The following is a 25,200-nucleotide window of genomic DNA, read 5'->3' as shown; positions in this document are numbered from 1 at the left end:
TTGACAGAAATGTAATAAGTTAGAACAGATTGTAAACAATAACTTGCACTTTCAAAGATAAGATTTTTTATCTTTATTAGTTATGTTTTTTGAAAATAAATAGTTCTGCTACATATAAATTATAAATACCGTAATACAAAATAGTAATAGAACATACATTATGTAAAGTTAACTACATTTTTTTAGTGTGTTATTTCTTCTTTAACATTTTCTTTTGCAAATTCCTGCCTCCTCTTTCTTCCTTTTTTGTGAAATGTTTCTCATCAACTGATTTTATTATATTTATTGTATAAAAAGTGCATGTTCATATTATTATAATTAACTCAAAACAAAGCTCCCTGCTCTTGAGTAAATTCCTCCTCATACTAACTCTGTAGAGAGCAAGGGAGCACTGCCCCTGTGGGTTTCGGAGACTGTAAACCCTTAAGGAAGCAGGAAATCTCATCTTTCTCTCTCTGAGTGGCTGGTTGAGTTTGAAAGAATGACCAGTGTTTAGCATCATAACACATAATCCCTTATATCCTCAGGGCTCCTCCTTATTATAATTAGGGGTGGGAGAAAACAGATGAATAGAAAGAAAAAGCTAAAATTCTATCATCTTGAGAAAACTTTTATCTTCCTCTTTCCATTATTTGTTTCTTACTCTGACTAGTTAATTCTGTATTTCTACATGTGTGTCTGTCTGAGAACAGATACATAGATAGATATAGATATATACTTTTAAGCATATATATTTAAAAAATATACTTTAAAATCCAAAAAGTAGTCTTTAATGTTCAATTATAAATGTATTTCATATATTTATATAAGATATTATAGAATTTGTTCATTGTTTATGTGGCATAATTTATTTAAAATTTTTTATTCAATGATCTTTATTATTTCATTTGTTTTTCATTACAATGAACAATTCATATACATCTGTGGTCATATGCTTATTTCCTGAGGCATATTCTTGGAGAATTTGAAGGATATTTACATGCTTAATTATTTCATATATATTTTTGAAGTGCCCTTCCACAAGTTTGTGCTATATCCCTGGGGGAGGTTTAGTGTGACCTTCTCAATGCCTCCTTATTTGAAAATAACCAAAAGCCAATCAAATAGGTGGACTCCACTTCCTCATTGTCTTACGAGGCAGGTCTTTTTGAATACTACGGATGTAAAATGTTTTAAGATAGATTTATTGGTCACATATATCTAATCTCTGATACATATCTAATTTTCCCAATGTGTTGTATGTCCGTTCTCTTTAAGTAAACAAGGTGAGGCCAGTGCCCCGTATGTACTCTCCCTTATCTAACTGTTTTAAGACAAATTTGTTCAGTCATTGAAAAGAAGGACACACGAGGCAAAGAGGACTAAATCCCCTTTGATGTGTTCTCAGAAAATATATGCTTTTCTTTGCGGTTTTCTTTTTGATTCTTCACTCCCCACCATCAAGTGAGTGATGACTCCTAGTGAGTGAGATTAACTGTTCACGGGAGTAGAAAGCCCGTTTCTGCCTGGGAGCTGTTAGTTTCAGCTTCTCCACCACCAGGATTGCAACCCAATGCATAACCACCACTCCACCAGGGCTCCTTTAGTTTCTGAGACATTTTATCTCTTTGTTTACATTGTGAACACAGCTTTCTGATTTTCCTTTCTTGTTATTGGTGGCATGTCCGGAAGTTTTCATGTATTTGAGTGTTTCAACCAATCAAATTTTTGATGATTTTTTATGAGACATAATCATTTCCTATTTTTAAAAATCATAATTTCACTTTCCAATTCAGTCCATTGGCTTTTTCTTTTTCTTTTTTTCCATTGACTTTTTCATATGTATTTAATCTGACGTTTTCCCTAAATTAGTTTCCGTATCATTTAATGCTCAATGGAAGTTTCCTAAACAGATAATAGTTTTTTGCCATTAAAAAATTTGGGGCCTACATGGTGTAATTTGTATTTGTAGGAGAATAGTTTTGTAAATAAAAGTGTCCATCAAATATTATTATTCAGCACTAAAATATTATCTGTATTAACACATAAACAAGCAATTTAAAACATTGAAGCTTTGTGAGGACTTCTAAGAGTTAGCGAAAATACTGATTGATTGTATTTTTAAGCTTAGATTTTGTTTTTCTTTTGGAAGTTGGAAATGGAAAATCCACAATTAGTCAGAATCCTATAACTGACTTAAATCTAAACTCTTTGCCCAGGGACAGGAGTGGAAATTATGAAATTGAATTATGTACTGTCATTTCATTGATTCATGTACCATTTAGGACACTATTGAAATACCCAGACTATGTTTTTCTTCTAAGTTGTACTTTTCTCAGAATCTTCTATAAGTCTCAAAGGCATAGCAAAGTAGATTTTATGGTTCGTATTCTTGTCATAACAATGCCTGAGGTCTTGGTAGAAGTTGTCAACAACTTTCATGAATCACCCGGGTCTGGGGATGGGGCTTTGAGGCGTGTGGCCCTCACTTAAGTAAGAATTAGAGGGAAACAGCGACTATGTAAATGGTTCAGCTACTGCATTGTTTGACGTGAAGGAACAAAAGTAGAAGTGTTGTTCCAAAGAAGATATCAAACCAGGGAATAAGGAACATCCCTGAATTCTAAGATCCTGGAATCCATTCCATTCTTCTGTAGATCTACCTTGAGAACAGGTTGTGCAGATGATGTTCACCATCTCTCGTTGATGAAGAGGTAAATTCTATGTCTTTTCTTTCTGTGGATTTTGGTGAAATGGCACCATATACGATAGTCTAAAAGGAGTTGCAAAGGCACTCCACCTCATAGTTATTTATTTCCTTTTTACAGTTCGAAGTTCAGAGTGATCTGTGAACAGCTACAAAATAAAGATTGTTGCTTGGAAGCCCCTAAGTATAGCACAGGCTTTGAAGGAAATTGTGAGGTCATTTGGCCTAATGTAAAAGTGAAACATTCACCTGAAATTTGTCCAACAATTTAAAATATGTTAGTGTTCAGTTCCGTGTAACTAATGCTCAATTCTCTCTGTTGGTCCGTTTGCTTTCTGTCACATCTGAAGACCAGAGCTGTGAAAGTGGAGGCCACTCAGGTTCCAAAATTGTGACAAATCCCCCAGGGCTCAATGAAGTGGCAGTAAAGTCCTTTCAGTTTGATTTCCTTTCAACCACTGAAGTGTTAGAAAAGTAGCAACAAAAGCTCCACAGAAAACAGCAATCCTGCTTCCTGATGATCTGACATAGTCAAGACTTACTTCCTTTGTTCCATTGACTTTTTTTGTTGAAATATTTTTAATACTCTTCTCAATATAACATGTTATAGTTTTCATAAGCAGGCTGAAGCCTTCAACTGTGATTTGAACATAGCCACTGTTTCTCATATTCGTCCTCCTTTCACCACATTATTTGTAAAGTGGGTTTTATGTTTGAAAATATCTATAACATTTGAACTAAATAGTTTATTTTAAATATTTATTGCATTTATTGTATACATTTTTGTTCAATGAAGTGTACAGATATGAACAATCTCTGAATGTTCACGGATACATTCTTTTGTGGAATCTTGTCAGCAGCTTAATAAAACAATTCATTTGTAGGGGAAAAAGTACAATAAGCCTACCCTGTGATTCAATTAGGAAAGAAGGCAAACATCATTTTTAATGAGAAAGGGTGATAATAAGGAGAGTAAATATGATGATTTTAATGCAGACAAGACCACTCTGGACTGAGTACAGAGCCGTGTCTCTGCTCTTTGTAACTTTGCCCAGAATAAATGGTTTAATCTGTGAAAGCAAGAGCAAAGTAAAACAACACAGGATCTCCCTTATTGCCACTGCACTTTTTACTTTTGATATGTCTAAATCAAGTTATCAAATACTCAGTGAATCAGCATTTGTTGAGATGAAAGACAAAAAGGATTTCACAGAATTTTTTGGATTGATTTTAAGAACCAACCTTGAAGCCAAAACAGACATTCATTGTCACCATTGCTAATTGACAAATAGGTTAATAAACTTTGGATCTGATTGTTCAGAATGAGTTCCAGAATAGTTCATTGTGTGTTTGTGGAACCTGTGTATAGACAAAGAGACTGTGTTTAGAATAAACCAAGGGGACAGATGTGCACCAGGATGACCTCCTTTGGCCACTGCATGCTCATCTCGAGAATGCAGCTTCAGGATTGGAGGGAGGGACGTGATAGGCAGATGACACAACTCTGTTGGTTGAAAGAAAAGAGCTCTTACTGATGAAGATCAAAAACTCTAACCTTCACGATGAATTACAACTCAAAGTAAAGAAAATAAAAGTTTTCCTAGCTGGACTACTAGATAATGATTGAAAATATTAATTGCCCAGGATTTTGATTTATGTGCATCCACAATCAAGGTCTACCGAACAGCAGTCAATAAATAGAAGACACAGTGCATTGGGTAAATCTTCTGCACAAGACCTCTTTAATGTGTTGAAGAGCAAAGAAATCACTTTGAGAATGATGGTTCTTCTGACTCAAGGTATTTTTAATTGCTGTACATGCATGTGAAATTGGGCAATGAATAAGGAAGACCAAATAAGAATCCAGACATTTGAATTTTGATGTTGGCAAAGAATATTGGAAGAACCCCGGATGGCCAGAAGAACAGTTAGGTCTTGCGAAAAGTAAACCAAGAATTCTCCTTGGAAGTGGATGGTAAGACTTGGTCTCCAGTACTTTGGACATGTTACTGGGAGAGTCCTGTCCCCGGAAAAGGAGGTCATACTTAGTAAAATGGAGGGTCAGCAAAACAGGGAAAGAGTCTGGATGCGAGGGATCGACATGGTGACTGCAATAATGGCTGAAGCATCATAATTCTGAGATGGCACAGGGTAGGGCAATGGCATGCTCTGTGGTTTGTAGTGTCGCTACTGGTAGGAACGAACTGGAAACCACCCAGCAACAGTGACAATAAAGAAGCATCTATATTGTATTTCCCAATATTTAGATTATTTCAAAATTACTTAGAAACAAACAGTAAATAATATTCATCATACATTTTCAGTTTGTTCTGGTGGACAGCAACCCAACTTTGGCCACTAATGTCTGGTACACATAAGAGTCCTTGGGTGTCTCATAACTGAAGTTTCTTCCACTCATGGATCATCTCATAATTTTGGGATGTCTAACATAATGATCCCTCATGGCTTGGTAGGTGAAGCATTGGGCTGCTTGGGGGTACAAGGTCAGCCTTTGAAACCACCAGGCAATCCATGGGAAACAAGAAGAGGCCTTTTGCTCCTGGAGCGATGTATAGTCGCAGAAACACAAAGGGCAGTTCTCCCCCATGCTATAGCATCTCTAAGAGCCAAGATGTACTTGACGGCAGTGAGTGTTTTAGGTGGCGGTGGAGGTGGGGATATTTAAAGGAAAGTCAAATGGAGAAATCTTTTCATTTAGGGCCAGAATAATTAATTCTTAGGCATAGTTTAAATGTGCCTCCAGCCCACTAATTTCTTAACATAGTCTTTTTGTTTGTAAGGTTGTGGCCCATGTCACTATGTTGTTCTATGTCCCAGGAGTCTAATTTTATCCTCTATGAGCTGAAGATGCCCAGGCTCACTTGACAAGTATCTTCTGTTGAAATGCAACCACTGAACGTTGAAGACAGGGTTTGGTTTATTCATTTTCTCCCTCATTTGCCCCCCTCTGGCCAATACTGACAGCAGTAACTGTATCCTTTGATGAATACAGTCCCCACAAGGTGGTCCTCATCCGTTCCTTCATCTCACACTGTACTCCATTAACATAGTTTTGTACCCTGGCCCTTCACTCAGGTAATGACTTCCTTCAGTGGCTAATCTCTGGATGTCACAGCATTGCTTTTTGGTTTTCTTATCTCTGTCCAAATCACTAAGAGCCATCATTTCTAATATTTAGAAAGCTCTTTTGGGAATGACTGACACAGTTTCTACTGTGAATGAACGCTGAGTGACACATGGGGTTGTCCCCTCTGATTTCATTAAAGCTACCACTGCTCTTGATTTAACATCTTCACTTTCCCTGACCCTGACTTTCTTACTATCAATTGCCCTTCAGCTGCTGCCACCCTTATCTCCATCACAAACGCTATACTTTCCAACAACAGGCAATTTTATGGATTGTTTTCTTCTGGATTTTAGCCCAAAAACTGAGCTCCCAAGTATCTGAGTCCCCACAGATGATAAAGTTCGGTATTTTGGCTTTTGTTTTTAACAGTGTAGAATGCTTCTAAAGGAAGGTTAATCCTTGAGGATTCATTAGTTTTGGGTTTATAGCAGATGCACATGAATATATTTTTCTCTTGAGAAAATAGGAAAACGCCTTTGATCATTTGGTTATTTTGATATAAATTTCATTTTAACAGCATTTTTTAATTTCTCTCCTTTGTCTCAATTTTTAAATCAAAATCCTTTCCATTTAGCAGTGGAGAAAATCTTATATCTTGGGTACATAAATGTTTTGCTTCATAACGTTTCTATAGCAGAATTCCAATTTCCTAGTTGAAATTGGAGTATGGTTTAAATAAGGTGGGGAAAAATATGAGTATTTATTACACATTCCCTTCCCTATGGAATTCTTGGGTGGCATAATTGGTCATTAGGTTGGCAATTGGAATCTCCTGGAAAGATAGACCTGTGGTGAGCGGCTCCCAAAGGGAGCAGCCTTCAAAACACTATGCAGCCATTCTGCTCTGTATGCATAAATCCAAATCGACTCAGTGGTGACTCTTGACAATATGTTTCCTATTAACTTCTTTCAAGAGTGACTCATTTTCTGCTTGTGTTTTTGTTATCACCATCAAAACCATGTGTTATCAGTAATGAAGTGGGAAAAATTCTTTTGAGGGACTGGGTTGGTGGGATGACACTACATGGCAGCTTTCTCTAGAAGAGGGATACCCGTTTCCCACTACACCCTAGAGGTGGAAATATAGATGGGTGCTTTATGTCCCACAAGTTATGGCAAGGTTCGAGCTAGATTTAAAAGATGACATAATGAAGCAAAGAACTATATTCAGGGATATACCAGTAGCATGGAGATTAAAAAAAAGATTACAAAAAGCTATACTATGTAATCTTTCCCATATGGTATTTTATATGATTTTCATTTAAAAATTAACATTGTCCTGGAATTTAGTAATGACAAATCCCATCTTTGAGAAAAACTTCCCTTACTTTGGTATAGTGTTATTTTCAAAGTTTAGGCATCTAATTTCTAAGACAGCCATATGCAAACTGTATGAACATTTACAACATTAAGAATGGCTCATGAGTTGCAAAATGGAATCTATGCTGAAAGCTTCAAGGGATTAGAATTAATTAGTAAAGAGAATAGACGAAGATGCAACTGTCTGCATAGAGTTGACGGACAGCAGCTATTCTCTTCCTTAAATATTAGACACGGGGGCAGGAGGAGAGGCCTCAGAGCAAAGGGAACACATAGCTGTTACTTAGACTTAAGAACTGACTTTTCTGGAACTCTTAAAAAACACACTTAGCTGGGAACATGCTCTAACCTCTCTCAAGTTGCATTTTAATAGAACCCCACATTATTAGAGATAATCACTTTTCTAAGATTCTCGGGCAAATGGATTTAGGATAGATGCACATTCAATTATCATGTACAATATTGGTAATAACATACATAAGCATATTAAAAATACTCAGATTTTCTGGAAAGAAAACACACACACACACACACAACAAAAACTTAGGTAAAGTGGGAGACAATGTCAAGGAGTCCATGTAAAAAAAGAATGCTAGGAAACTGATTGTGGTAGCAATTGTACAATTCTACTTGATGTGATTGAAATAGGGAATGATGGGTTATATGTATTAAGTTCCAACTAATGATAAAAAGGAAAACGTTGTGTAAGATTAGGAAATGCCTAGGCAAGTAGAAAACCAGTTGATTTGCACAAAGAGCAGATCTTTTTTTTCCTTTCCCTTTGCACATACCACACCCTCCAGAATAGTTTTCTATTAACACTTGTTTGCATATTAATCCCTTTAACCTCAAAACCATGGCACTTGCACTCAAATTATGTAAAAATATGTGCAAACAGAAATTTATTTAGAAATGAAGAAATAAACATGTCCCTACATGTTGGAAAAGTGCCCCAATTAGAAACTTACTTCTGTTAACCACTTTCTTCATGCACTCATTTCTGCGAAGTGCATTGTCAAAATACTGTTGATTTTGGAATTGTTATGATTATGTGAAATGTATTGAGTTTTGAGATGATAGTTGCATTTACAATGTGTTGAGTGTTTAGGAATAATTTGATGTAAAAATATTAGAAGTTTCATGGGAAAAATAAACACTCCAATGTTTTCATTCTAGGATTCATTTGGTGTTCTCTCTCTTTAAAATAAGACATCAAAATTTTCTTTTACCAAACCAGAAATCATATGTAACGTTCAAAGTGTCTAATTCTCCTTAAAAAAGAATCTCCTACAGATTTGTTTGGGTAATTCCCCAGTGTCAGTACATGACTGACTATATTGTGATGTCGATGTTGATTGGATTAAATTTCACTTAAATTGTGTACATGTTCAATCATGATTTACTCAACATATAACTAAAAGCTTTAAACTATTATTTTCATGATCTTATTTAAAAAAAGGGATAATTTGGGGTCCTATTAAAACAAAAATCATGTTGGATCCTATTACAATAAGAAAAGGATCATTTTGGAAGGTGCCTGATTCATTATGTGAACAAAATTTAGTGAGTGCCTATCATTTGCAAAATATCTTGATAAGTTCTTTGGGAGATTATATAATCCAAGCTTCCTCACCCCCGCTTGTTTGTCAGTTTGTTGTCCTACAGTGGTTATCAGGTGGCTGTGGAACTGGAAGATATGCCTTGGTATTGCAGGTACAAACAGTATCACCCCTGGTGGATAGATTTCAACAGAGCTTCCAGACAAACATAGACTAAGGAGAAGGACTGGAAGATTTACTTTTAAAGACAACAACAACAGAAAGGTCAATGTAAACCATATGAACAGTAGCAGAACGTTGTGTGATATAGTGCTAGAAGATAAGCCCTCAGATCAAAAGCTACTCATAATAAATTGCCTCCTCATGGTAGAGTGTCTATCAAAATTTGATGGAATTGAAAGGCTTCATTAGATAATAGTGCCTGACTCAGAGAAGAAACCATTAAATATCAGAATATGGAATGTATGCATTATGAATCTAAGATAACCAAAAGCTGTTAATGAAATGGAATACAAATGATCAATATCCTAGGCTTCAGTGGAAACCATGGAAATCAAATGATATTGGCAATTTTGAATCACATAGGTATGTGATCTACTATTCAAGTAAAGACGAATTGAAGAAGAGTGGTGTCACATTCATTGTCAAAAAGACCATTTCCAAACCTGTTTTGAAGTACAACTCTGTCAGTTGTAAGATACTGTCCAAAAGCATACAAGGAAGACCAGTTAATGTGGCTGCCATTCAAATTGTGAACCAACAACTAATGGCAAAGAGGATAAAACATAAAGATTGTTTATCAAATTCTGGTTGGGTCAGCATTGGACTGCACACTATAGTGCCAGGTGTTCAAGCCTACCAGATGCTCTATAGGAGAAAGATGAGGTTATCTGTTCCTGTGACACTTTACAAATATGTTGAAACTAACAGTGTCGCTATGAATCAGCATCGGCTCTATGGCAGTGAGTTTGGTCTTTGGTTTTCTGTCATTTGAAATTGATCAAACATGAAATCAAGATGCACTGATAATTGCTGGTGACTGGTATGTAAAAACTGGAAACACACAAGGATTGTTAATTGGAAAATATGGACTTGACAATAGAAATAAAACTGGAGATCACATGATAGAATTTTTCAAGGCTAACAATTTATTCATTGTAGATACCATTTTTCCACAACATGAATATTGGCTGTACATGCGGACTTATCCACATAGGCACAAAATAATGCAATCGACTACATTTGTGGAAAGAGACCTGGAAGAAGAGTGTTGCCCATCAGAACAATTTAGAGACTAACTGATGAACAGATTACCAATTGCTTTTACACAAGTTCATGTAGAAACTGAAGAAGATTAAAACAAATCCACAAGATCCCAGGGATGACAGGAGTCTATCAAACCTGAAATTAGAGATCGTCTCAAGAACAGAGATCTCACACCTGCTCCCCTGGTGAATGTCCTTTCTGGATGGCCCCAAGATTCCCTATGATCCTGCTTCATAAATGGCTCTTTGACAAAACTACTAATTACTCTCCTCTATTGTTTTACACAAGCTTCTTTCATGGTTCTACCTTATCACTTGATGGGAGATATAGAGACATAAGTTGAAAAGTCATATTTCAGCAATTTCACTTCAGGAGGGTACTTAATGCAGCCAATCTGCTACCAAAGGTCACTTTAAAGGTGGGGGGAGTGGCAAAAATCCAAAGGTGTCAATGTGAGGACTCAGATGCATTTACCCACGCTATGGCATCTTCAGTTGCTTCAGATGCATGGGGATGCTGGATAGTGAATAACAAAGACCAAAGAACTCATCTCTTTGAATTATGGTGTTGGGAAAGGTTTATTTATTTTTTTTAATATACCATGGCCTGCCAGGGGAATGAACAAATCCGTGTGGAGACAAGCACAGCTAGAGTGACCCTGAGTGAGGGTGTCAAGCGTTCATCTCCTGTATTTGGTACAATGAGGGACCAGATCTTAACGAGTACAGCCTGCTTGGTGGATAGAAGGTCAATGAACAAGTTAAAGATTTCCAAAGAAATGGATTGGCATGATTGGTGTGCCAATGGTACAAGACTGGACCATATTTTGCTCTAGAGTGGAAAGGGTTACTGTGAGTAAGAGCTGTCTTGCTGGCACTGAAAAGTAGCCTTTTGTGTGGACTGCAGCTCAATGTAAACAAAAGACCAATATCCTCACAATTGACCAATAGGTAACATCATGATAAATGTAGGAAAGGTTGATGTTATCAAGGATTTTGCTTGCTTGGATTCACATTCAAGTCTCATGGAAGCAATAGTCAAGAGAACACAAGATGGGTTGCATGGTAGCTCTGGTGTACAAGACCTTAAAGAGTATTAAAGAGCAAGGGTGTTACTTAGAGGACTAAGGTGTGCCTGACCCAAGCCATAGCAGTCTCCATTGCCTCCGAAGCGTATGAAAGTTGGACACAATAAGGAAGACTGAAGAAACATGGATGCATTTGAATTGTGGTACTGGGGAGAATATTGAAAATAATGGACTGCTAAAAGGATAAACTGATCTATCTTGAAAAGAATAAGGCCAGGGTGCTCCTTAGAGACAAGGGCGAAAAGACTTCATTACATACTTTGAACATATTTTTAGGAGAGACTAATCCCTGGAGAAGAGGAATTCATCATGTTACTAGAGTGTAAGGGCAACAAAAAGAGGAAGACCGTCAAGGAGAGTAAACGACAATGCGACTACTGCAATGGTTCAGGCATAGAAGCAGCTGTGAAGACGGCACAGGACAGTGTTTCATTCTGTTGTGGGTAAGGACATTATGGGTTGGAACTGATTTGATGGCACCTAACAACAGCAGCAACAACAACAAAAGTAGCAAAAATAGTGTTCTGGAATTTAATGCTATTGATATGTTGGCTTTTATTAGTAGTAGTTGTCTTTGAAATTTTCATACTTTGGCCCGATTAATTGTAATCTGAATCAGTCAAAAAATTAGGAGACCTATGTGTGCCTTGTCATCTGCTCTATACCTGTACTCATCTCTGTCTGTTATCTACTTCATCTCCTGAATGAAACCAGCCAATGACTTTCACTGCTAACTAAATGCAATATCCTCTTATGTCATCAGAAAATGACACAGTAGTTTGAAGCCAATCGGAGTGTATATGTGCATTGCCCTCCTTCCTAGGGGAAGTAATTGGTTGTATATTTTAACTTAGAAGTAAAAGAATTGAAATTGAACATTAATGTTATTTTTTTCTTTCATAATATATATTCATAAATTGATAGGCAGAAGATCTTTGCGATTAAAATATTTCATGTGTGTGTTTTGTAAAAAGCACCGTGCATTTGATTTTTTTACACAATTAAATCAACTATCATTTCTATTATCTTGAGATTTTTCTAAACACTGTAGCCTCTTTGAAAAGTATTTAATGAAAAGGGAGACAAGAGTAAACACCATACTTATATTTGCAAAATCAATAAAATTTGGCCTCAGATCACTATAGATCACATGATTGACTATATAGACTATTATAAATTTTAATATTCATAGACAATATTGTTAATTTACTTTCAAACTTGGACCTTGAGTATTTCATTCCCAACTTTTGGCAACATTTGGTTTTCTGGTGATTTACCAACTTCTGTTATTTGTTGTTGTTGTTGCTGTTTGGTATTGTTGTCGTGTCTGACCCATAGTGGCCCCATGCACAACAGAATGAAACACTGCACAGTCCTGTGCCATACTCAAATTGTTCCTATGCCTGAGCCAATCGATGCAGCCACAATATCAATCCAGCTCATTGATAGTCTTCTCCACCTTTGCTGTCCCTCCACTTTAACAACCATGGTGGTCTTATCCAGGGTCTGGTCTCTCCTGAAAATAAGCCTGAAGTATGTTACATAAAGTCTTATGATCCTTGCCTCTATAGAGCACTCTGGCTGAACTTCTTCCAAGATAGATCAGTTTGTCCTTTTAGCAGTCCGTGATGCTTTAGATATTCTTCTCCAGCACCACAATTCAAATGAATTGATTCTTCTGCAGTCTTACTTATTCAGTGTCCAATTTTCACATGCATCTATATGAGGAATACCAGGACTTGGGTCAGGCATACCTTAGTCCTTAAAGTAGCATCCATACTTTTCAACACTCTAAAGAGGTCTTGTGCAGCAGATTTACCCAATGCAGCTCATCTTTTATTCTCCTGACGGCTTCTTCCATGAGCGTTTTACTGTGGATCCAAGGAAGACAAAATCCTTGACAGCCTCAGCTTTTCCTCCATTTATCATGATGTTCCCTATTGGTCCAGTTGCCAGGATTTCGGTCTTCCTTACATTGAGTTGTGATCCATACTGAAGGCTACAATCTTTGATCTTCATGAGCAAGAACTTCAATTCCTCCTCACCTTCAGCAAGCAAGGTTGTGTCATATCACAGGTTGTTAATAATCCATCCTCCAATCGCGATGCCACATCCTTCTTCATATAAGCCATCATGTCTGTTGATTTGCTCAGCCAATTGAACAGGTCTGATGAGAAGATACAACCCTGACACACACCTTTCCTGATTTTAAACCACGTAGAATTGTCTTATTCTCTTTGCACAACTCCCTCTTGATCCATGCACAAGTCCCTCCGGAGTGCAATGAAGTATTGGAATTCCCATTCTTCTCCAGGCTATCCATAGTTTATTATGATCCACACTGTAGAATGCCTTTGCATAGTCACTAAACCACAGGTAAATATCATTCTGGTATTCTTTAATTTAAGCCACGATCCATGACATCAGCAATAATATCCCTTGTTCCACATTCTCTTCTGAATCCAGCCTGAACTTCTGGTAGTTCTTTGTCCATGCATTGCTGACACCATTGTTGGGTGATCTTAAGCAAAATTTTACTTGCATGCGATATCAATGTTATTGTTCTATAGTTTGAGCATTCTGTTGGGTCACCTTTCTTTGCAATGGGCACAAACTTGGATCTCTTTCAATCAGTTGGTCAAGTAGTTGTCCTGGCATAGATAAGTGAGTGCTTACAGTGCTTCTTCAGCTTGCTGAAACATTTCAATTGGCATGCCATCAATTCTTGGAGTATAGTTTTTGGCTAATGTTTTCAGTGCAGTTTGAACTTCTTCCTTCAGCACCATTGATTCTTGCTTATATTCTACCTCCTGAAACAGTGGAAGGTGGACTACTTCTCTTTGGTACAGTGACTGTATTCTTTCCATCTTCTCTTGATGCTTCCTGAATCATTCAATGGTTTGCCCATAGAATTTTTCAAGATTGCAACTTGAAACAAATTTTTCTTGAGTTCTTTCAGGCCCAAATATGCTGAGCATCTTCTTCCCTTTTGTTTATTTGACTACAGGTCTTTGCACATCTGTTGCTTTAGCAAAGGAAACTGTTCTAGTTTAACCCTAATGTTTATATTTTTCCTTTTCTGTTCCTGTTGGAAAGAAACAATGTAAATGTTAATATTAAACTTGAAAAATTTTGTGAATTATTTAAAAGCATTTTATCATAGAAAGACTACTATGAAAGTTAAATCCATCTGCATTAAATACTGAAATTCAGAGTGCTATAAAGAATTAGGATGGATTAAAATCTTTCAAAATAATGCATATTTGAAATATATAATTTATAAATGTGCCCACTTATACTTATTCATTGACAACATATTGTTTTGTCAGTAACAAAGCCCTTAACTGACTAGTGCTCTTACTTTCTTGGACAAAAATGATGCGTAATTATGTATTCATTGATTCCTAATTAAATCTTCACTTTATTCTTAGTAATGCCTACGTATAGTTTTAACCTTAAATAACCGAAGATAACATCATTTGTGAAGTATATCATAGATTGGGCACCTTTTTTACAAATCATGGGAAGTTCAATACCTATCCTCCTAATATTATAGAAATTTAAAATTTCTCATTTTTTAAGTTAAACATCTTTTCAGACAATTTTATACTTGCTTTTTAAAGGTTATAATAAAATGGTGCCATTTTTGACAATGTGTTGTATGTCTAGAGAAAATGATTGTTAGATTTCTGTGCTACCTGTCTTGTCTGCTTAGCAGGAGGAGGGCAGGGAATGCCACTCTTCAGGGTGGATAGACTTTAATTTCCATGCAATGGAAGATCAGATTTAGGCTTCTGCTTGAATTAAATGAAATGCTTTTGTCATTTCATGCCAGTCTGATCTATGCTTATTCCTTTCATTCTTCCATTATCTTCCTCCAATTCTCATAAGGCAACTGTTGCCTATTTCATGATCTTGAGATCACAACCATTACTACTTCAAGTACATGTGTGTCAATTTTAACCTTTAAAAACTACTTCAATTCTTAGCGTTCTGCGAAAGTAAAATCTGAAGCCAATATATATATACTAGGCTTTCTTCAGTTTGGTTTCTTGGGGAAAAAAAGAGTAATGTCAAAAGCTTAAGTTTGGAAAATATCATTACATATGTTTATATTTTGTGTTTTTTAGCCACAAATGCTAGATGTAGCTAGTTACCCGCTGCAGGGACTTGTTGATATAATTAATTAATATTTTAATGTAATACAGAAGGATCGAAGCCCTGGGGGCAGAGGGGGCTTAGTACTGAAAAACAGCAGCCACTGAAGAGGCTATCTGCATCAATAGAGATTTACAGCCTGGGAAACCCTAGGGAGCCATTCGACTGTCTTAGGGTCACTTGGTGTCAGACTGAACTCATCAGTAGTGGGTTCTATGAAAATATACAAATGATATTTGTAGTTTTTTTAAATATAGAAAATTGCAGGGGTTGTAGAATATACTTTCTTTGGTGCTGTGTTGGCCACTTTCAGAAATGCAACACGTAAGTGGAAGCACATAAAATTATGGGTGTGCGGAAGAACCATTATGATTTTCTGTCAATCAGTGTCTTTTCTTTTATCTGGAACTATAGTAGACTGGCCTGTTCCATATGCATGACATTCCCAGGTTAATTAAAGTTTAATTCCTAGGCTCAAAACAATTCTTCAAGAAGGCATACATATTTCACTTTATATATGCAAAAACTGAGACTTGGGAGATTAGGTAATTTGCCAGTGATCACACGGCTAGGAAGCAGCTGGAGTGGCCTCCACTTCCGGAGCTTGTCGCCCTGCCCATGCAGTGAGCTCAGTTGTCCCCCTCTGCAGTAACTCACTAATGCTTTGAGAGCCTGCTGAGATGTTGGACAGTTTGTTTACACACAAAATGGCCACCGATTGCTCAGCCTTTGGAGACATTGTGCTTTCAAGCAGCTTGCTTCCCTATTCTGGGCTGATCTCAGTAGGGTATGTTTTTTTTGTTTGTTTGGTTGGTTGGTTGGTTCTGGCTTGCACCAGGGCAGCTGTACACTGTTGGAGGAAATCAGAAACCAGGGAAGTTTGGGAACAATTACAATTCCACACCAACCAACCTCTGTTAGGCTCTCGGCACAGCCTGGCCGTACTCCTCTCGGGCTCCAGTTCTGTGCAGTGAAGACTGGGAAGCTTGTGCAGGTTCTCCTGTTAGTGGTTCCATGCGCACCCCCCATTACAGCGAGCAGATGACCCCCATTCTCTGGACAGAGAACACAGGAGACTGAATGTCAATTGCTTCAGCTTTCCTGTCAGCATTCACATTTCCTTTCTTGTCTCCAGATAATGCATCCGAAGTACGTAAGATGAATTTGTTGTTTTTTTCCATCTTTGCCTTTAAGGAACACTGTGGCCTTTCTTCTTTCTAGAAAGATCAATTTGACCTTTTAGCAGTCCATGGTTCTTTGAATAGGCTTCATCCACACTACAATTTGAATGCATGAATTCTTCTTCGGTCTTTCTTATTCAAAGTTCAACTTTCACCTCCGCAGGAGGTACTCCGGTGGAAAGTACTGTGACTGGGGCAGAGCACTTTAGACTTGAAAGTGGCATCCTTTCTTGTCAGTACGCTAAAGGAGTCTTGTGCTGCCGATTTACCTAATGTTGATACATCTTTTGATCAGTCGATTGTGGATGCCAGGAAGACAAAAATGCTTGACAACTTCGACCTTTTCTTCTTTTATCATGATGTTACCTATTGGTCCACTTGTGAGGATTTTGATCTTCTTCACATTGAGTTGCGATTCTTATTAAGCCTGCAACTCTTTATATTCACCCGCAAGCGCTTCAAGTTCTCTTCACTGTGGGTTCTGACTCACGTGTACTGAAAAAGATCATATAGCATACTGAAAAGAATTCATTTGAAGAGACTTTGAGGAAGGGGCCATTTGCAGAGGTAGGATTTTAGCTAAGGAACCCATAAAAGATGGGGAACCAACCGGGTCCTGTCCTTAAACCCACTGGAATAAGAGAAGGAATGTTGTCATTAGCCCGACTCTGTCTGGTGGGAGTGGAATAGGAGCCGTGGTGGCCCAGAGAGTTCAACACTGAGCTGCTCACCTCAAGTTTAGTGTTTTAAAACCTCTAGCCACATATTCTGAGGGAGAAAGATGAGGCTGTCAGCTCCCAGAAAGGTTTATTCCCATAAAGATTTCTAGTCTCAGAAAGCATCAGAGCAGTTCCACAGGTTCCTGAGTCCGAATCTACTTCAATGGCAGTGTCTGTGCAGGAGGAGCTCTACTGACTAGAGCGTCTGTCAGAAGAGAGGCTTGGGAGGTGACAGCCTCTCCCTCGTCACCCTCTAGTCATCATTCTTACCATTTTCTTTATTGGTGGCATCACAGTTACAAGTTGGACTGTGATCCTCATGGTCAGCAGTTCCAAGCCACCGGCAGTTCCACAGGAGAAAGACCGAGCTTTCCACCCTCATGCACAATGACAGTTTTGGAAACCCTCAGGGGATCTCTGTGAGTCAGCATTGATTGGATGGCAGGGATTTTTGTTCATTTGTTTGTTTGAGTGAAGATTACTTTCAGAGTAATCTTCAAATCCCCAAATCATTTCAGGTACGCATGTATGTATGTATGTATGTGCGTTTGTGTACAGCAAATAGCCTTGGAAAGAAAGAATTACTAGCAAACCCCTAGTTACTACTGCATGAACTCATATTTGGTTAGCCAGAAGACTTACATACTAATATTTTGGTCCTGGAATTTTGTTGGTATAAGTAGAGATTGAAAAATAGATGGCTTTGGGCAATGAATGTACACATGTGCTTTACACAATTGATGTATGTAGGGATTGTGATAAGAATGGTATGAGCCCCTAATAAAATGATTTAAAAAATAGAGGGCTTCAAAAAAAGATAAGAAAGAAAGAAAGAAAGAAAAATAGATGGCTTTTAGATCAGTGAGATGCTTATTTTCTTGTTAAAAATAATACCATGGAAAATCATGGTAGACTTTTCTGTGCTAACATTTAAAATAAATATTTGAAATAATGTGAAATGACTAGTTTGCACTTAGAAAAGCAAAGAAAAACCATCACCATAATTATATTTATGATAGTACTTATTTTATCATGATAATCATTATATATACCCATTTCAAGAGTGTCCTTTTAATATGTTTTGCGGAGAGACAAGTCCTAAATAATTAACCCTGTAATACCCTCTTTTATTAGAATGTCCCATACACATTTTTATTTTATACTTAAAGAAGTGATAATCATGATAATCAAACACCTTATTTATAAAGCTATTTCTTAGAATTACCGGGAATTTTTAAGGCCTCATTTAAATAAAAATATGAGAAGCAATTATATTTTTAGCATGTGTGGAAAACATTGAGACCTCATAGTTGTTTTTGCTATAAAAATTTCTAGGTACTCTAGAAAATATTTTAAAAAATCAATACTTACCAATTAACATATTAATCAACAAATGTTTAGAGAAGTAATAATGGAGGCCAAGCACTATGGTAATAAGCGTTAATTGCAAAATTTAGAGATATATATATTTATAAACCAGGTATCAATTTTCGAATGCTCTCATTGCTCCTTAGCCTTATAATAGTGTGCTGTAGGTATTCTCAATTATTTGTAAAACATTCTTACGATAAGTGAACGCAGACATGAGAAAGAGAAAAGCAGTATTAAGTTACAGGCATCTACATACTCTATAAGTAAGACAATTGACATGACTTCAAGAAAATTGCAATTCTCTTCCAGAGGCCTTACAAGCTAGTTGTGGAGAGCACACATGTGTAAAATAATTTTTTACATATTGGTATGGTAAAATAATGAAAATAATGACTGAAAATTGTCTTTTCTCAAATCTTGGCATCCATTCATCTGGAAAGACAAAGTAAGTATGAACTGTTTTAGTGTTGTAACTCAACTGTTACCTCTGAATGCAAGAACTCAAGGCATGCCCTCTTAAATATACCCCAGAGCTAGCAGAGTTAGTTAGTTAGTTAGTAGGAGCAGGCAGTTGGTTATTTGCATTCTTTGTAATTGAATTGTCTGCCCAAAGTTAGACATGGTCTGTATTTTAGAATTTTTATGTAGTCTACCAAGGCAAACTTGGACCTACAAAGGGAAAGCGAATTTTAATTTTGTCATGCTAAGGTTTTGTCACTTATATGATGATAAAGAAGGGTTTTCAGGGAAAACTAGTCTGTCTCTGAAGTAGACATTGGGCGCAGTGTTCAAATTTCCCTTCACTCCGATGATCTCATACTGTGAAGAGCTGCCATGGGAATTCTCTCCAAATTGAAAGTCTGTCATACTTACCTGGCAGGGGAGATACCATGATCACGAAGGTGGTTTTCCCAGGGCGAGGCTCACCCATTGCACTCCGGGTGTGCTGACTCCTGCGATTTCCCCAAATGTGGGAAACTCGACTGTATAATTTGTGGTAGTGGGGGACTGTGTTCGCGCTAAAAAAAAAAAAAAAAAAGAAAGTGTGTCTATTCTACACTCGTCTAACAGCGATGGGCTTGACAGGTGCTTACGCTGTTCCCCTAGAGACATCTGGACTGCATCCTCTATGTGGATGAATCAGAGAGAGACAGGAGTTTACTCTAAAAATTATTGAGTACCAGGGAGGTCCATAACAAGCTAGTCAGATACATCTCCCAGTCAACTCCAAGCAATTAACACCTATATGGTTCTTGATGTAAGGAAATCAATCAAACAGATTGACCTGTCTATGCATGGCTGGAATCCTTGATTCTGAATTAAAGCATGGTAAAGTACTAAATTTAGTCAGAGCTTTTCGTGAGCACTTGGGGGATTTTATCCTCCAGCCATCCATGTGGTTATTCAAACCTCTTGGGAAAATAAAGGCTCCTGAGTACACTAGTTCCCCACACCCCATTTTGTTTCATCATTATTTTTTTTTCAATTCTCCCACTAGCCAGGCACAGTGCTGATTTTGGCACGGACCAGAAAGTTTAATTCTCCATTAGGGAATGTTCTATTATGTTGACTATTATAGAGATGAAAAATTGAGGTTTAGGGAGGCTATTAGCTTGCTGAGTTTTACCTAAATATCATGAACTCTAGTGCTTGTATTTCTTCATTATACCTATAATAGGCCTATAAACTATATTTGAGAAACTGAATAATAATATCTCACAAATCAACATCAATACCACTTCAAGCATTTAAGTTAATTTTTTATGTTGTCTCATAAATACTTATCATTTAATTAATGAAGATTATCGGACCATATTCTCGATGCTGTGCTGCAATACTCTGTCCACATGTTTTCCCTGCTGTCTCCGCACCTACTGTTCAGGTTTCCTTAAACTATATTGGTGAACTTTCCTACACTTACTCCCAGCGTGTGCTTGTCCAGGTCTCAGTTCTCTATCTATAGGATGGAGGTATTAGCGGCACTTACTACATGGTGCAGCTTTCAGAAGTCAACTCGATGATCCACGCGAAACTGTGCGACCTGAACAGTCTCTGACGAAGGCCCATTTTGTATTATTTGTCATCCAGTTCAGATGGACGCTTTTGTATAGTATCTAAGAGAATGAATACAAGAAAAATAAAATGTATAGATTGTGATAAGAGATGTAAGAGCTCCCAATAAAAGTATTTAATTGAGAAAAAAGAAGAAATTTAGAAATTTTCTAATTTAGAAATTAGATTAAATGTAGAGAAAGAAAATTTCTTCATCATTAGTTTCAGTGCTTGGTGTTTAAATTTGAATGGTTGTTGTATTGACTGTATTTTCTTATATTTGGATAGATATTATCCTATCACAGAAGGTCTTGTATTAAAAGATTAAAAAAAGTACTGCCATGAAGTTGATTCTGACTCATAGCAATATTATAAGGACAGGATAGAATTATCCCTATGGGTTTTCAATACTGTAACCCTTTATAGGAATAGCAAACCCCATCTTTCTCCCTTGGAGATTGGCGTCTTTGAATACCTCACAAGGTCCTGGCCCCGAGCTAACTAAGCACATTAAAAGAGTCGTACTGAGTTGCATACAGTGGTACAATGGCTGACTAAAAATAAATAACAAGAATCCATGAGATAATGTTTGCAGAGTTTTCAGGTGTAAATATTCCCACAATGGCCAATTTCAAGTTGCCAACATGACAACCTTGATGAGAGTTGGGAAAAGCCTGTGGAACGGACTCCCAGGGAACAGTATCAACTGACACCAACACTTGAGTGTTACTGCTATGACTTACTTTCTATCCTGTCTGTTAACACATACTGGCCTTACTTTATGCATCTGTAAAGTGGATAAACAACCGACAAATCCTATGAAAAGGAACTTTATATATGAGTATTTCTAACAGAATCAAGATCAGACTTACAAGCCATCAAATTCATCACCACAACTCATGACTATACCTTTACATGTGCAAGTGATTTTAAATTTATATTTGAAAAACCAAAGACAATTAAAAAATAAACTCACAGATGGTAAACAGCTTTTAGAAATGCTGCAATAACACCTCACTGATCTAACATCATCAGGGAATGAGCTGTTTCTCATGGAGAATTTTCTAAATAAATTAAACTTACAGATTTAAGCACTCACACTTTTTAATTTTAACAAGTTTATGTGGAAACCTTTCAAAAAGGATTAGAAATTTTTTTGCTTTCCTTATTTTTAAAACATATATTTTGAGTGTAAAAATAATGCATAGTCATTATATAACATTTTAAAAATACAGAAACCTGGGGAGAAAATAAAAGTCTATCCAACTCCAACATCTAGTGATAACACACATTAACATGCTGGTTTAGTAATTTTCCATTTAAAACTTGTATTTGTGTCTGAAAATATTGAATATTTTATATTGAACGTATGCCTCATAGATGTATTTGTAATTTCCCCTTCATTAAATATTCCTGTTTCTATAATTTTGATGACCATATAATAATTTATCCAAAGAATACAATGGAATTATTTTAACTATCCACATATTTCTGCCATTGTTTCAATTTCTTATAATTATAGTGTGTTTCAGTGAACAACCTTATCTCTGTGTCAAATATAGACATTCAAATATATTTGTGGAAGGATAACTAGTGGGACCAAAGATGAGGTTATTTTAGACATTTGTGCAGCTGGTTGAAAACTTGTATTAGAAACATTGCCTCTATTCTCACCGTGAGCAAGGATTATTACTGCTATGTTTTGAAAGAAATGTAGAATGTCATAAGTACTCAAGGATCATCCTGTCTATCTAATCTCCACACCAACTCACTACCATCTAGCTGACTTCTTGTTCATCACAGTGACCTTGTAGAACAGAGTAGAACTGCCCTTGTGGGTTTCTGAAGCTGTAATTCTTTATAGAAGCAGAAAGCTTTATCTTTCTACCAAAAAGCTGCTGGTGGTTTCAAAATGCTGACCGTGCTGTCGGTAGCCGAACACGTTATCCACTGCACCAGTAGTCCTCCTTAACATAAACAGAAGTGTTAAGATTGATGAGAGAATATCCTAGAAATCCCCTAGAATACTGCTTATGCTTCCAGACACACAGGAAGTACTTAGCAGATATCTGCACAGACCAAAGTTTTTGGTTTAGCACAATAAGCATTTACAATTTTTCTCATCCACATGTCAGTGTGGGTTGGTGAGGAGTCTACTCCACGTAGTCATTCAGAAATCCAGATCTCTTCCACCTGATGGCTCCCCCTTCATTAAGATCTCACACTCTTTCTAAACTCACTTCTGGCTAGTGGTGATCACAGGCGATCAGCTATCATTGTTTGACTCAAGGACATTTTGTCTTATTCAGATATAGGGATGTACTAATGATTTATTGAGGGGATATAAGCCTGATCATCATTATTCTAACGCATATTAGCCTTTCATCAGGGGAAGCATTAATTACCACTATCTACTATACTCTGTTTGTTTTCTTGCCTTTGAGAGTACACCTTGAAGCCCTTTGAGGGCAGGCGCTGAGGTGTGTTCATCTTGTTGTCTCTTCAGCACTCGATAGAGTATCTGGTACTTAATAGCAACTCAATAAATGATGCTTGAGGCAATGAATACATGAACAAGTAATAAATACATGTCTTGTTCTGTTGCCTGGTTTTGTAGTTCATATTTTCTTCCACCTGGCATTAATTTATGTTCTTTTAGTCAATCTCCTTTTACCTATTATTATAATCTTCTTTGAACATCTTGGAATCTTCTTGGGTCGTACACCCCCAAAGACAATGGTAATGCTCAGGGGGGCTGAAAAACTCTTCCAGGAGTTAACTGTAGGGAATTTAATAAAATTCCAAAGACATTTGCTTGTTTTTCTGGTTCATGGCCATGTTATAGATAACAGAGACCATCAAATAAATAAATTTGAACAAATGAAGAAAATTTCTAAATCAATACAGGCAGATAGTCTATTACTCAAAACGGATGAGTATTATCATCATGATTTGAATGATCTAATGATGATTTAGGATATGGAGGATATATGTGTTTCTTGAATTCAGAACTATATCACACATAAGTGAGTGGCGTCAACTCAATTTCTTACTGTTGTTGAAACGAAAATAATTCTGTTATCTACTGCAGTTCCATTAAAAGTCAGTATACTGTTGGAGTTGGTAGACTGGGCTCTGGAGTTCGGGAACTTTTCTGATTCAGTGCCTGACTAGGATGTGGTAGTAACAATGATTTTTTTTTCACCTTTACTTGCTGTATAGTCTTGGGGAGGCATCCATCAGGAAAATAAGTTTTATAATACCCGTTATGCCTCTATCACGCATAGGCTTAGATAAAATCAAGTATTTTCAAGAACCAGAACTGTAAAAACTCAGTACTATCTATTCTAAACTCACTGTCATAGAGTCCATCCGACTCCTGCTTACCCTGTAGGGACAGGATAGAGCTGCTCCTCAGGGCTTCTGAGCCTGAAACTCTCTACAGGAGTAGAAAGCCTTCTCTTTCTCCTCTGGAATGGCTCATAGTTTTGAACTGCTGACCTCATGGTCAGCACCACCAGGGTTTCTAAATAATATACTTTACTTTTTATAAAATAGCCCTAATTTTTACTCAGCAGTATTTTTTCTAGCTGCTCCTGGTCTGTACACATTTTACTCAAAATTACAGTAATTTATTCTTGACATCACCTTTGATGTTACCTTTAAAATAGTTACTAAAATCCTTTTTTAAAAAGAGCAGCTTTGTTCATTTCCAACTAGGCCTTTGACCACTCACAGGCAAGTAAAACATAGCAATACTTCCCTGATTGTCAATTAGTTTTACTCCCACTTACACCGATGATTGCCTCCTCTTCCCTAATGGCTCCTGGGGAATCAGTCTGATTACACAGGCCGTTATATATTCAGTTGACCAATTAATACTGTGTCCTTTCAAAATGCTCTTTGACTTATAGCACTTGTGCCAGTAACGATGAAAGATTTGAGAAACTTAGGTTAGATGAATTGTAACTGGTATTCAGAGGCTGTCTGTGAAGCAGAATGGAATGCTCAAAAAGGGGCTTCAAAAACTATGAAAAAAAATAATTGCATTCTAAGTGAACCTTTTGCAGGACACACACGCATGCACACACACACACACACACACACTGACTTGAACACATGTAACAACATATCTATCAAGTTGTTAAGCATATATATGCTGTTGTTTAACGCCACCAAGTCATCTCAAACTTATAGCAACACTGTGTGTAACAGAATGAAACACTGTCTGGTCCCATACTGTCTCCACATGCATTATGTTCGAAACCATGGTGCAGTCACGCCAGCCTAGCTCCTAGAGCAGCGGTTCTCAACCTGTGGGTCGCGACCCCTCTGGGGGTCAAACAACCCTTTCACAGGGGTCACCCAATTCATAACAGTAGCAAAATGACAGTGATGAAGTAGCAACAAAACTAAATTTATGGTTGGGGGGTCACCACAACATGAGGAACTGTATGAAAGGGTCGCGGCATGAGGAAGGTTGAGAAGCACTGTGCTGCCCTTTTCTTTACCAAACATGATGTCCTTCTCCAGCGATAAGGTCTTTCCTGATAACAAGTCCAACGTAAGTGAGGCGGAATCTCACCATCCTTGCTTCTAAGGAACATTCTGGCTATACTTCTTCCAAGATCGAGTTGTTTGTTCTTTTGGCAG

At 37.1% G+C, this 25,200-nt stretch overlaps 1 protein-coding gene and 1 non-coding gene across 2 annotated transcripts in view; both read left to right on the top strand.

Annotated features, from left to right (window-relative positions):
* NLGN1 (neuroligin 1) overlaps positions 1 to 25,200 on the top strand; it is a 1,028,692-nt gene that overhangs the window by 33,277 nt on the left and 970,215 nt on the right. The window lies entirely within an intron of this gene.
* Positions 19,361 to 19,519, top strand: LOC115871263. Its single transcript, XR_004047194.1, has one exon. It is a non-coding gene; the product is annotated as a U1 spliceosomal RNA (small nuclear RNA).

Source organism: Echinops telfairi, unplaced genomic scaffold (genome assembly GCF_000313985.2).
Source record: "Echinops telfairi isolate 266 unplaced genomic scaffold, ASM31398v2 ScPeMD7_4225;HRSCAF=4972, whole genome shotgun sequence".
Classification (NCBI taxonomy): domain Eukaryota; kingdom Metazoa; phylum Chordata; class Mammalia; order Afrosoricida; family Tenrecidae; genus Echinops; species Echinops telfairi.
The sequence above is the reverse complement of the archived record's forward strand: the minus strand, read 5'-3'. Positions and strand labels throughout refer to the sequence as shown.